Raw genomic sequence first — 13,257 nt, 5'->3', positions numbered from 1 at the left:
TGGAATAGTTTCGCAACTCACGCCCCCCGGAACACCACAGCGTAATGGTGTGTCCGAACGTCGTAATCGTACTTTAATAGATATGGTGCGATCTATGATGTCTCTTACAGATTTACCGCTATCATTTTGGGGATATGCTTTAGAGACGGCCGCATTCACGTTAAATAGGGCACCATCAAAATCCGTTGAGACGACGCCTTATGAACTATGGTTTGGCAAGAAACCAAAGTTGTCGTTTCTTAAAGTTTGGGGCTGCGATGCTTATGTGAAAAAGCTTCAACCTGATAAGCTCGAACCCAAATCGGAGAAATGTGTATTCATAGGATACCCAAAGGAAACTGTTGGGTACACCTTCTATCACAGATCCGAAGGCAAAACATTTGTTGCTAAGAATGGATCATTTCTAGAGAAGGAGTTTCTCTCGAAAGAAGTGAGTGGGAGGAAAGTAGAACTTGACGAGGTAACTGTACCTGCTCCCTTACTGGAAAGTAGTTCATCACAGAAAACTGTTTCAGTGACACCTACACCAGTTAGTGAGGAAGCCTATGATAATGATCATGAAACTTCAGATCAAGATACTACTGAACTTCGTAGATCAACCAGAGTAAGATCCGCACCAGAGTGGTACGGTAATCCTGTTCTGGAGGTCATGCTACTAGATCATGATGAACCTACGAACTATGAAGAAGCGATGGTGAGCCCAGATTCCGCAAAGTGGCTAGAAGCCATGAAATCTGAGATGGGATCCATGTATGAGAACAAAGTATGGACTTTGGTTGACTTGCCCGATGATCGGCAAGCGATTGAGAATAAATGGATCTTTAAGAAGAAGACTGACGCTGATGGTAATGTTACTGTCTACAAAGCTCGACTTGTCGCAAAAAGGTTTTCGGCAAGTTCAAGGAATTGACTACGATGAGACCTTCTCACCCGTAGCGATGCTTAAGTCCGTCCGAATCATGTTAGCAATTGCCGCATTTTATGATTATGAAATTTGGCAAATGGATGTCAAAACTGCATTCCTGAATGGATTCCTGGAAGAAGAGTTGTATATGATGCAACCAGAAGGTTTTGTCGATCCAAAGGGAGCTAACAAAGTGTGCAAGCTCCAGCGATCCATTTATGGACTGGTGCAAGCCTCTCAGAGTTGGAATAAACGTTTTGATAGTGTGATCAAAGCATTTGGTTTTATACAGACTTTTGGAGAAGCCTGTATTTACAAGAAAGTGAGTGGGAGCTCTGTAGCATTTCTGATATTATATGTGAATGACATATTACTGATTGGAAATGATATAGAATTTCTGGATAGCATAAAGGGATACTTGAATAAAAGTTTTTCAATGAAAGACCTCGGTGAAGCTGCTTACATATTAGGCATTAAGATCTATAGAGACAGATCAAGACGCTTAATTGGACTTTCACAAAGCACATACCTTGACAAAATTTTGAAGAAATTCAAAATGGATCAAGCAAAGAAAGGGTTCTTGCCTGTGTTACAAGGTGTGAAATTGAGTAAGACTCAATGCCCGACCACTGCAGAAGATAGAGAGAATATGAAAGATGTTCCCTATGCATCAGCCATAGGCTCTATCATGTATGCAATGCTGTGTACCAGACCTGATGTGTGCCTTGCTATAAGTTTAGCAGGGAGGTACCAAAGTAATCCAGGAATGGATCACTGGACAGCGGTCAAGAACATCCTGAAATACCTGAAAAGGACTAAGGATATGTTTCTCGTATATGGAAGTGACAAAGAGCTCATCGTAAAAGGTTACGTTGATGCAAGCTTTGACACTGATCCGGACGATTCTAAATCGCAAACCGGATACGTGTTTACATTAAAGGGTGGAGCTGTCAGTTGGTGCAGTTCTAAACAAAGCATCGTAGCGGGATCTACATGTGAAGCGGAATACATAGCTGCTTCGGAAGCAGCAAATGAAGGAGTCTGGATGAAGGAGTTCATATCCGATCTAGGTGTCATACCTAGTGCATCGGGTCCAATGAAAATCTTTTGTGACAATACTGGTGCAATTGCCTTGGCAAAGGAATCCAGATTTCACAAAAGGACCAAACACATCAAGAGACGCTTCAACTCCATCCGGGATCTAGTCCAGGTGGGAGACATAGAGATTTGCAAGATACATACGGATCTGAATATTGCAGACCCGTTGACTAAGCCTCTTCCACGAGCAAAACATGATCAGCACCAAAGCTCCATGGGTGTTAGATTCATTACAGTGTAATCTAGATTATTGACTCTAGTGCAAGTGGGAGACTGAAGGAAATATGCCCTAGAGGCAATAATAAAGTTATTATTTATTTCCTTATAATCATGATAAATGTTTATTATTCATGCTAGAATTGTATTTTCCGGAAACATAATACATGTGTGAATACATAGACAAACAGAGTGTCACTAGTATGCCTCTACTTGACTAGCTCGTTAATCAAAGATGGTTATGTTTCCTAACCATGAACAATGAGTTGTTATTTGATTAACGAGGTCACATCATTAGTAGAATGATCTGATTGACATGACCCATTCCATTAGCTTAGCACCTGATCGTTTAGTATGTTGCTATTGCTTTCTTCATGACTTATACATGTTCCTACGACTATGAGATTATGCAAATCCCGTTTACCGGAGGAACACTTTGGGTACTACCAAACGTCACAACGTAAATGGGTGATTATAAAGGAGTACTACAGGTGTCTCCAATGGTCGATGTTGGGTTGGCGTATTTCGAGATTAGGATTTGTCACTCCGATTGTCGGAGAGGTATCTCTGGGCCCTCTCGGTAATACACATCACATAAGCCTTGCAAGCATTACAACTAATATGTTAGTTGTGAGATGATGTATTACGGAACGAGTAAAGAGACTTGCCGTTAACGAGATTGAACTAGGTATTGGATACCGACGATCGAATCTCGGGCAAGTAACATACCGATGACAAAGGGAACAACGTATGTTATTATGCGGTCTGACCGATAAAGATCTTCGTAGAATATGTAGGAGCCAATATGGGCATCCAGGTCCCGCTATTGGTTATTGACCAGAGACATGTCTCGGTCATGTCTACATTGTTCTCGAACCCGTAGGGTCCGCACGCTTAAGGTTACGATGACAGTTATATTATGAGTTTATGCATTTTGATGTACCGAAGGTTGTTCGGAGTCCCGGATGTGATCACGGACATGACGAGGAGTCTCGAAATGGTCGAGACGTAAAGATTGATATATTGGAAGCCTATGTTTGGACATCGGAAGTGTTCCGGGTGAAATCGGGATTTTACCGGGTTACCGGGAGGTTACCGGAACCCCCCGGGAGCCATATGGGCCATCATGGGCCTTAGTGGAAAGGAGAAAGGGGCAGCCCAAGGTGGCTGCGCCTCTTTCCCCTCCCCTAGTCCTATTAGGACTAGGAGAAGGTGGCCGGCCCCCCTCTCTCCCTTCCCCTCCGAGGAATCCTAGTTGGACTAGGATTGGGGGGAGGAATCCTACTCCCAGAGGGAGTAGGACTCTCCTGCGCCTCCCTCTTTGGCCGGCCAGCCTCCCCTCCTCTCATCCTTTATATACGGAGGCAGGGGCACCTCTAAACACACAAGTTGACACAAGTTGATCCACGTGATCGATTCCTTAGCCGTGTGCGGTGCCCCCTGCCACCATATTCCTCGATAATACTGTAGCGGAGTTTAGGCGAAGCCCTGCTGCTGTAGTTCATCAAGATCGTCACCACGCCGTCGTGCTGACGAAACTCTTCCCCGACACTTTGCTGGATCGGAGTCCGGGGATCGTCATCGAGCTGAACGTGTGCTCGAACTCGGAGGTGCCGTAGTTTCGGTGCTTGATCGGTTGGATCGTGAAGACGTACGACTACTTCCTCTACGTCGTGTCATTGCTTCCGCAGTCGGTCTGCGTTGGGTACGTAGACAACACTCTCCTCTCGTTGCTATGCATCACATGATCCTGTGTGCGCGTAGGAAAATTTTTGAAATTACTACGAAACCCAACACAGGAAACCATAACCATCTATTGATCAACGAGCTAGTTAACTAGAGGCTTACTAGGGACATGGTGTTGTCTATGTATCCACACATGTATCTGAGTTTCCTATCAATACAATTCTAGCATGGATAATAAACTATTATCATGAACAAGGAAATATAATAATAACCAATTTATTATTGCCTCTAGGGCATATTTCCAACAAGGTCATCAGGTTAGTAAATGGATAAATTCATAAAAAAGTGGCGGTCTAAATCAGATGTAGCAAATTCTTCAAGGCAACCACTAGAAAATGAAAAAGAACAAACACCTATTGATGCTAGAGCTGCTTTGGAACGGGTACTAATTAATAGCAATGCAAGACCACGCTCAACTGAAGAAGAAGAAGAACATGTTGATATATCCAATCTTCCGCCGGATCCTGCAGACCGTAAGCCAATTTCCCAATACAAAACTGCCAAAGTTCGTGATGATGTGCGAAGAGCTTACCTCCTAAGGGGCCCATGCCAACCTGATGGACATGTTTTCCGTCAAACTGATTTCAGTGGAATTCAACATCGTTTTAACAAAGAATGGTTCAAGACATACAAGCCTTGGTTGGAGTATAGTATAAAGGAAGATGCTGCATTTTGTCTTGTCTGCTACTTGTTTCAAAATGAAAGTATAGGACGAGGTGGTGGAGATGTATTTTCATCTAAGGGCTGGAGAAATTGGAATAACCTAAAGAGATTGGATGTCCACGTTGGCGGTCCTTTGAGTACTCATAATCAGAATATGGAGCGATGTGATGACCTTATGAACCAGAATCAATCAATTGCAGCTAATGTACGCAAGCAAACAAAAAAATCCAAGATAGAGTACAAAACTCGGTTAATTGCATCAATAGATATTGCAAGGTTGCTTCTTATTCTGGGCTTGCCATTTCGAGGTCACGATGAAAGTGAGACTTCTTTGAGGAAGGGTAATTTCCTAACTTTTTATGAGTGGTATGTTGCACGTTGTCCAGATGTGGCTGCTGTTGCTTTGAAGAATGCTCCTAAGAATTTAAAGTTGGTTTCTTCTACAATCCAGAAAGATATTGTGGAAGCTTGTGCTATATAAACAGTAAAGGCAATCATAGATGATCTTGGAGATGAATACTTTGCTATAATAGTTGATGAATCTCGTGATGTATCGCACAAGGAACAAATGGCTCTTGCTATAAGATATGTTGATAAAAGGGGGTTTTCAGTGGAGCGTGTTATTGGACTTTCTCATGTTACTCAAACAACTTCTCTTGCTCTTCAGGAAGCTATTTATGCAGTGCTTAAACATCATAACCTTAGCCCTTCTCGGATTCGTGGCCAAAGATATGATGGAGCTAGTAATATGCAAGGACACTTGAATGGTTTGAAAACATTAGTAATGGAAGATTTCGGGTCAGCTCACAGCATCCACTGTATTGCTCATCAACTTTAGTTGACACTAGTTGAAGTTGCAAAAAACCATGAAGATGTGGTATGGCTTTTTGAGTGGATGAGTGTTGTTCTGTCCACGGTGGGAAATTCTTTTAAGAACAGGGATATGCTTAGAGAAAAGCAAGCAAAAAGAGTTCATAATGCACTACAAAATGGTGAACTTGAAACTGGGAGAGGTTTGAATCAAGAACTTGGACTTAAAAGAGCCGGTGATACTCGTTGGGGTTCTCATTTCAATTCTCTACTGAATATGATTGTTATGTTCCCCTCCGTAATTGAAGTTGTTGATGATAATGCACAAAATGACAGCAAAGCTCTAGATAGGCTTAAAGCAAAAGGAGTTCTTGATGCTATTCAAACATTTGACTTTGTTTTCATGATGCACTTGATGAAGGTTATACTCGGGATTACTAATGATTTGAATCTGGCTTTGCAAAGGAAGGATCAAGATATTGTGAATGTTGTGTCATATCTTTGTACAACAAAAAGAAGGCTACAAGAAATGAGAAACCAAGGTTGGGAAGGTATGTTTACAAAGATTACTCATTTTTGCCTCGAACATGATATTGAACTTCCAGATATGAATGATATGCATATTCCTCGAGGATCAAAATCAAAGCGTAAAGCTCAGATTGATGGCATATCGAATAAGGATTACTACCAAAGTGTAATGTATGCTGTTATCGATCTATTACGTGTAGAGCTTGATGACCGCTTTAGTGAGAGCAGCACAACGTTGCTTCTTGGCATGGCTTGTTTGGATCCTTCTGATTCGTTCTCTAACTTTGATAAGGACAAAGTATTAGCAATGGCTCATTTGTATCCTGATGATTTTGAAAGTGAAAGCAAGATTGAAGATCTTAGCGTCCAACTTAACAACTTCCTTGAAAACGTTCGTGATGATACAAGACTCTCCAATTTAAAAGGGGTTAGTGATCTTTGCAGAAAACTAGTTGAAACAAAGAAGTATACTAGTTTTCCTCTAGTGTTTCTTTTGGTGAAGCTAGCATTGATTTTGCCAGTTGCAACGGCAACAGTTGAGAGAGCATTTTCTGTAGTGAAATATATCAAGTCTGATTTGCGTAATAGAATAGGCGATGATTTCTTGTATCATTGTCTCATTACTTATGTTGAAACCGATGTATTCCAGTCTATTAGTACTGATGCTATTATGCATACATATCAAAGTATGCATGATCGCGGAGAGCTGCTGCCATAAATATGTTTTGTACTTTTGTAATAAAGTATGATCTTTCTGGTTCATTTTAAATTGTTTGTAAAAAAATGATGAGTAAAGCTTGACATCACAAGGTTTGAATCCTGGCACCGCCACTGCTCCAACGGTGTGTGGTCAAGTAGCCTTAACCCTTAAGTCTGCATCTCGGATGACAGGTGGTCCGACACAAAGCCCTCGTCTCCCACAACATTGACTGGCGCTAATGGAGTGGACCAAAAGGGGTCATCTGATGAAGGAGATACGGGATGGTCTCAAAGAAGCAAGGTCACTTCCTACTGGTACGTGCTGCTCCTGCCACCTTGTATGTCCATTGGAATAAAACTTTTTCTTGATTTTTTTCTGAAGGTGTCCTGAGTGATGCAAGCAAACTAGATGATTTTTAATTCCCTGATTTAAAAGAACTCCGAGCCTTGGTGGAAAAGCACCCGAGCATCCACGCCGGGGAAAGGGATCTTCTTGGAGAATCTTAAGCTTTCTCTGACTGGGAGGACTTCTGCAACAAGACTCGTCCTCCCATCTGTAAGAAACAAATACACTCCATGGAGCTTGCAGATATCCAAGAGGCGCTGAGGGGGCAGAGCCCCTTAATAAGGAGCAACCTATTATAGAAATAATAACATCCACAATGAGCTCCTGGAAAAGCCGATATGGGAGCAGGAGCCTGCCTGATCTTGACGTGTTTGATTGGCCACCTCCAAGCAATGGTGGCTCTCCTGGGAAGAAGGATGAAACCTCGCTTGAAGCAGCTCCCATACCAAAGTGGGTACTCTCCCTGATTAGCAAGCTTGACGCGGCTTTTGCAGAGATTGCTTCGGGTTTTCGCCGCCATGAAGAGGACCAGGCTGGCGAGGACAGTTTACGCCCGGAAGAACACCTCGCCAGCCCTATCCTCTTCAAGGCGGCGAAGTCCCGAAGCAATCTCCCCCAAGTGGCGTCGAGTTTGCCGATCAGAGAGAGCACTCACTCCGGTTTGATAGCTGCTTCAAGAGGGGGGTCGTCCTTCCTCCCACATGAGTCACCAATCAACACTTCAAGATCGGGCAAGGTCCCGCTCCCGTATCAGCTTTTCCAGGGGCTCATTGCAGATCTTATAATTTCTATAACTATTGCTCCTTAAGGGGTCGCTCCCTCAATGCCTTTTCGATATCTGTAAGCTCTGGGGAGATGTATTTGTTGCTTGCAGGTGGGAGAACTAGGCTTGGTACAGAAGTTTGCTCAGCCAGAGAAGGCTTAAAATTCTCAAACAAGACTTCTACTCCAAAGGATGTGTAAGTTTGGGGAATTTGCCACACAATGGTGGTTTCCGTGTTATCTCATATGTAGATGAATTACAAGAGATATACAAGGAATATAACCAAAACATATCCTAACCATAATGGCCTGATTACATGCTATACGTGAGGCACAAGATATGGTAAAAGGATCAACCAATATCATCAGATATTTGGTTGCCTAACACTCCCCCACAGTCACAACGGGAGATTCTCGGACGCTGAGACTAGAGCGGAAATCCAAAAATAGTGGTGATGGCAGCCCCTTGGTGAAGATGTCGGCGAACTGTCGAGAAGAAGGTACATGGAGGACATGGATGTGGCCCAAGGCGACACGGTCCCGCACGAAGTGAAGATCAATCTCGATATGCTTCGTGCGTTGGTGTTGTACCGGGTTGGTCGACATGTACACGGCGCTCACATTGTCGCAGAAGACAACAGTGGCCCGGGGAAGGGGGCGCCGAAGCTCCTCGAGGAGTTGTCGTATCCAGCTGGTCTCGGCAACGGCGTTGGCGACGGCTCGGTACTCTGCTTCAGCACTAGAGCGTGAGACCGTGTGTTGCCGTTTGGAGGACCATGACACAAGGTTGTCACCATAGAAGACACATTAGCCGGATGTGGAGCGACGAGTGTCGGGGCAGCCAGCCCAGTCGGCGTCAGTGTAGGCAACCAACGTGTCAGTAGCCGACGGGGCGAGACAAAGGCCATGATGGAGAGTACCTTTAACATACCGAAGTACCCGTTTGACCAAGGAGAGATGTTGGTCACGAGGATCATGCATATGCAAGCAAATTTGTTGTACGGCGTATGCGATGTCCGGACGAGTAAATGTCAGGTACTGTAGAGCACCGGCGAGGCTGCGGTACTCTGTTGGATCAGTAAGACCCGGCAGAGGCGGCCAATTTGGGAGCTGTGTCCATAGGAGTTGGTGAAGGCTTGCAGGCAGACATGCCCGTGCACTCCAGTATCTCCGCTGCATACTTGGCCTGGGATAGAAACATCCCGACCGAGTTACGTGTCACGGCTATGCCGAGGAAGTAGTGCAGCTCACCCATATCGGTCATGGCAAACTCGGAACTGAGGGTGGTGATGATGCGCTCGAGGCAGGCCCGTACCGGACACCTGTGCAGGGTGTTCAACTGCACAGGGCCCCCAACTTGGCAGGGCCCCCAAATTTCTACTAGTACTAATGAATACTTTAACTATGGTTAATCAATGCATCTAGCAAATACTGCTGCTTCGGAATCTGCAAGAAATTTACTCCCAAGACCCCATCTCATTCACGTCTTCCGCTTCTCTCAATCCTCTTTCTCTTGCAGCACAAACATCTCTTTCTCTTCCCATAGTCCAAGTATTTTATCTCAGCTCCCGATCTTCTCAAATGGAGTAATGCACTCACATTTTCCCCAAAACAAATCCCTGACGCAATCAGTATGAACTGCTCCACCCTCAATCCATATGTTTAATCGGTGCCTTTTTCTCTGTTCTCTCATCTGATTATTTCAATCCCCTTTTTGCTTGCTGGTGGCCCGTGTCCTGGGTGCATCGATCAAAGTCAGAGGGAGGCCACCAGCGCTAGGTCATTGGTTCATCAAGAGGATCAACTGGACTATCAGTACCAATGCCACATACAGTACCGCCACATGGTCTTCTTCCCATATCTATCAAAGGATTTCTTTTTTATGGAATCAGAGGTAGTTTCAATCCTTGTTGTTTCTATGTTCAGTTTTTAGTGCATGAAATTTGCCTCTTAGTTTTATTTTCTGAGATGTCTTGTAGTTTTAGAATTAGGAATTTTGAGTCGGGTATGAAAAATGTAAGAAAATGAAAGAGATTGAAAAACTCACTCGACCTCGAAAAGATGCTTTTGATAACTTATTAGCAAAAGAATTGAATATTCCTTCTGAAAATTGTAGTGCAGATACTTGTGCTGTTGAGGTTCATGGAGATGAGATTATCAATTCGAAAACACAGAAAGAAGGATGATATACATAGCAAAGCCTTGTTTTCTACACTTGCCATTTTTTACGCCCAGGGCCTATTTTTTGATTTTGCACCGGGCCTCCAATTTTTCATGTACGGCCCTGGCTCGAGGAGTGTAGTCGAGGAAGCTGTCAAGATGATGTCGTCGACATAGAGTAGGAGGAATGATGTACCAAACATGTTGTGAAGTACGAATAACGACGTGTCGGACTTGGAGCATTTGAAGCCGAGGGTCGCTATATAGGTAGCAAACCGTTGGTACCACGCCCGCGGAGCTTGCTTCAAGCCGTAGAGAGATCGGTTGAGACGACACACATGATCGGGGCGGGACGAGTCGATGAAGCCCGTAGGTTGTCGACAGTAAACGACCTCATTTAATGTGCCATGCAAGAAAGCATTCTTGACGTCAAGTTGTCGTATCTTCCTATCATGGGAGAGCGCGATGGAGGGAATTATATGTATAGTTGCTGGCTTGATGACGGGGCTGAAAGTTTCATCAAAATCTAAGCCATGCTCCTGAGAGAAACCACGGAGGACCCACTGTGCCTTGTGACGATGGAGAGTACCGTCTTGCTTGAATTTGTGACAGAAAAATCCATTTGCCAGAGACGATATTCGCATTGGAAGGAGGACGCACAAGATCCCATGTATTGTTGGTGATGAGAGCAGTGTACTCCGCTGTCATAGCCGCAAGCCAGTTTGGGTCTTTGAGAGCACCCCGGACGGACTTAGGGATGAGTGAGGACGTGCCGAGCATGTCAACATTGAGGTTGAGATGGTCCCGTGGCCCGATGTCCTTACCAGCACGGCGGCGCGTGACCATGGAGTGACTCGGAGCGCGAGCGCGAGCGCGAGCACGCGCCTGTGTTGGCGCCTCAGCAGAAGCCGGCTCGGGCGTGGTGAAGCAGGCTCGGAGGCTGCGTCGGCGTCGCCAGGCTCGATGGAATCCGACTCGGAGTCAGAGCTCGAAGGCGACACAGGGCCAGACGGTGGCATAGAGCTCGACGGTGACGCGGCCGATGCGCCGGACATGGCGCTGCTTGACGTGGAGTGGTGCACTGGCGACGGAGACACGTGGTCGCGGACGTGCGAGGTGCCATCCGAGCTGAAACTTGGATCAGGTGGCCCAACATGCATGCGTGGCCCAGCATGCATGGGAAGAGGCCATACGATAGGATCATCCATGTCCGCTGGAGACATGGTCGTTGGCTGAGGATTTCCCTGGAGAAAATTAAAAGAAGAAGGGGTAACAGTTTCCGTTGCAGCGAACGGAAAATTAGTTTCATCAAAAATAACGTGGCGGCAAATTATGATGCAACGTGTCTTGATATCCATGCAACGATATCCTTTGTGGTTGGAGGTGTAACCAAGAAAGATACACGGTACAGAACGGGGAGATAATTTATGTGGCGTAAATGAGTGTAAGTAGGAGCGACTAGGAAAAGTGCCAAAAAGGGGCAGGGAGCCAAAATGGCTTTAGTGGGTAGTCTGTTGAGGAGATACTAGCATAGCCCGCGCGGCGGCACGCCGCGCCCAGTGATGCATTGTATTTATGCGGACCATAAAGACCATTGTTATATTTTTAATGATAGAATTGTACATGACTAAAACCCAAAAGGAGTAATGAAAGATGAAAAAGGAGTACATTTATTGCAGCCATGTATGATAAATACTGATGAACGGAAGGGTACTACTAATAAGGTCTACTTATTGGCACCATATACATCCCATTATATGGAACGTATCATATAGGATGATGCAACCGCATGAAAGTAAATGATTGCAGATGGCCCTAGTTCTGTTAAATCATCCTAGTGTAGCCCCATTTAGGATAGTGCTTGTAATGAAGTGGTAGAGAGCTTTTGCAAATTCCTGTATCTGTCCAAACGGTGTCTTTGCTCCTGTGTATGTCATTATGGCGAAATATGCACTTGAATATAAATTAGTACATAATTATCTAAAGCTCGTTGTAAACTATCATAAGATGATAGAATTTTTTTTGAAGGGAAGATGACTGAACTCGAAATGAGATTTGGAACACCAAATTGACCAACACCAGAGATAGAACTTCCAGAAATATTCTCTCTCATATCACCAACATCATCAACAGCAACCATTTCTACAAAATATAAAGAAGGATGAGCAACACAGAACAAATACAAAAAATAATCCCAAAATATACCAGACATCTTTTTTTTGCTTCTCACTAATGAAACTCACCCTTAATAACATTAAACAAAACATCGTCTAAATCTGTATATTCTTTCGAAAGAATGAAAACCAGCGACCAGTAAACGTCACTGAAGCATGGTCATGCTTTTTGTAGCTCATGAACGCTTGGACCGTATGACCACGTCCACATGTAACTCTCGAGAACAGTTCAGTCTGAATTCTGAACATAAGATTTTGTCCATTTTTGTCCATTTGTATACTCTACGCACTAACAAAGATCATATTAAAAAGCAAGGGCTCGCATAAAAGTGTCGCTGCTTCTTGAACACACACACATTGTTTAGAGAGTACTATCAAAGGAGCGCGCCCGCCATGTAATTCTTGAAGAACTATTCAGTCTAGAATCTGAATAGGAGCCCTTCTGCATTTGTTATACACCACACATTGACTCCTGTTGAAAAATAAAGAGTTGGCTACCCTAAAATTGCAAGTGAATTTAGGTGGAAACGTCGTACTTCGTGCGCCGGGTGGGAGTAGGGATCCAGTGCCGCACGGCAGGGCTAAACTGGATGGACAACACGCGCGAGTGGAGCATGCGCAGCTCGATGATCGGTGGGAACGTCAAGCACCAGGGCACCTTGTATTGGTTGATGGAGGCGCCATGAGAGATAGCGTAGTCCATCAGCTCCTCGGACGTGCCGGGCCGGATGACGCGGATCTCGAGCAGCCCGATGGAGCCGTCCGCCACTCTACCATGCATGCACACCGCATTCGGTCCCTCATCCATCTCAAGCGTCGATCGTCGATGGTCTCCTTGTCCACCGTCCAGCCGGCGCCGGCGCCGACCGTCTCCTAGTAGATGAAGTAGTGTCCGGGGATGCTCTTTGTGCTGGTGTACTGTGTACAACGCCATGGACACTCCATGGGGGGAGCCTCGCGATTGCACTGTAAGGAGAGCCATCCACAAAGCAAATGCTATCGCTATGGATAGAAAGACATGGAAGGCAATACACAAAGAAGAGGCACCTCGACTGCTGCCGCCATTATCCGTGCATGCCTCCCACCTACATCTCTCCGTGCAAATCCTCATATGCAGCTCGACATACTTGTGGCGCCGTTGCGATACCGCC

The sequence above is a fragment of the Triticum dicoccoides genome, chromosome 1A, assembly GCF_002162155.2.
Source record: "Triticum dicoccoides isolate Atlit2015 ecotype Zavitan chromosome 1A, WEW_v2.0, whole genome shotgun sequence".
Taxonomy (NCBI): Eukaryota; Viridiplantae; Streptophyta; class Magnoliopsida; order Poales; family Poaceae; genus Triticum; species Triticum dicoccoides.
The sequence above is the reverse complement of the archived record's forward strand: the minus strand, read 5'-3'. Positions refer to the sequence as shown.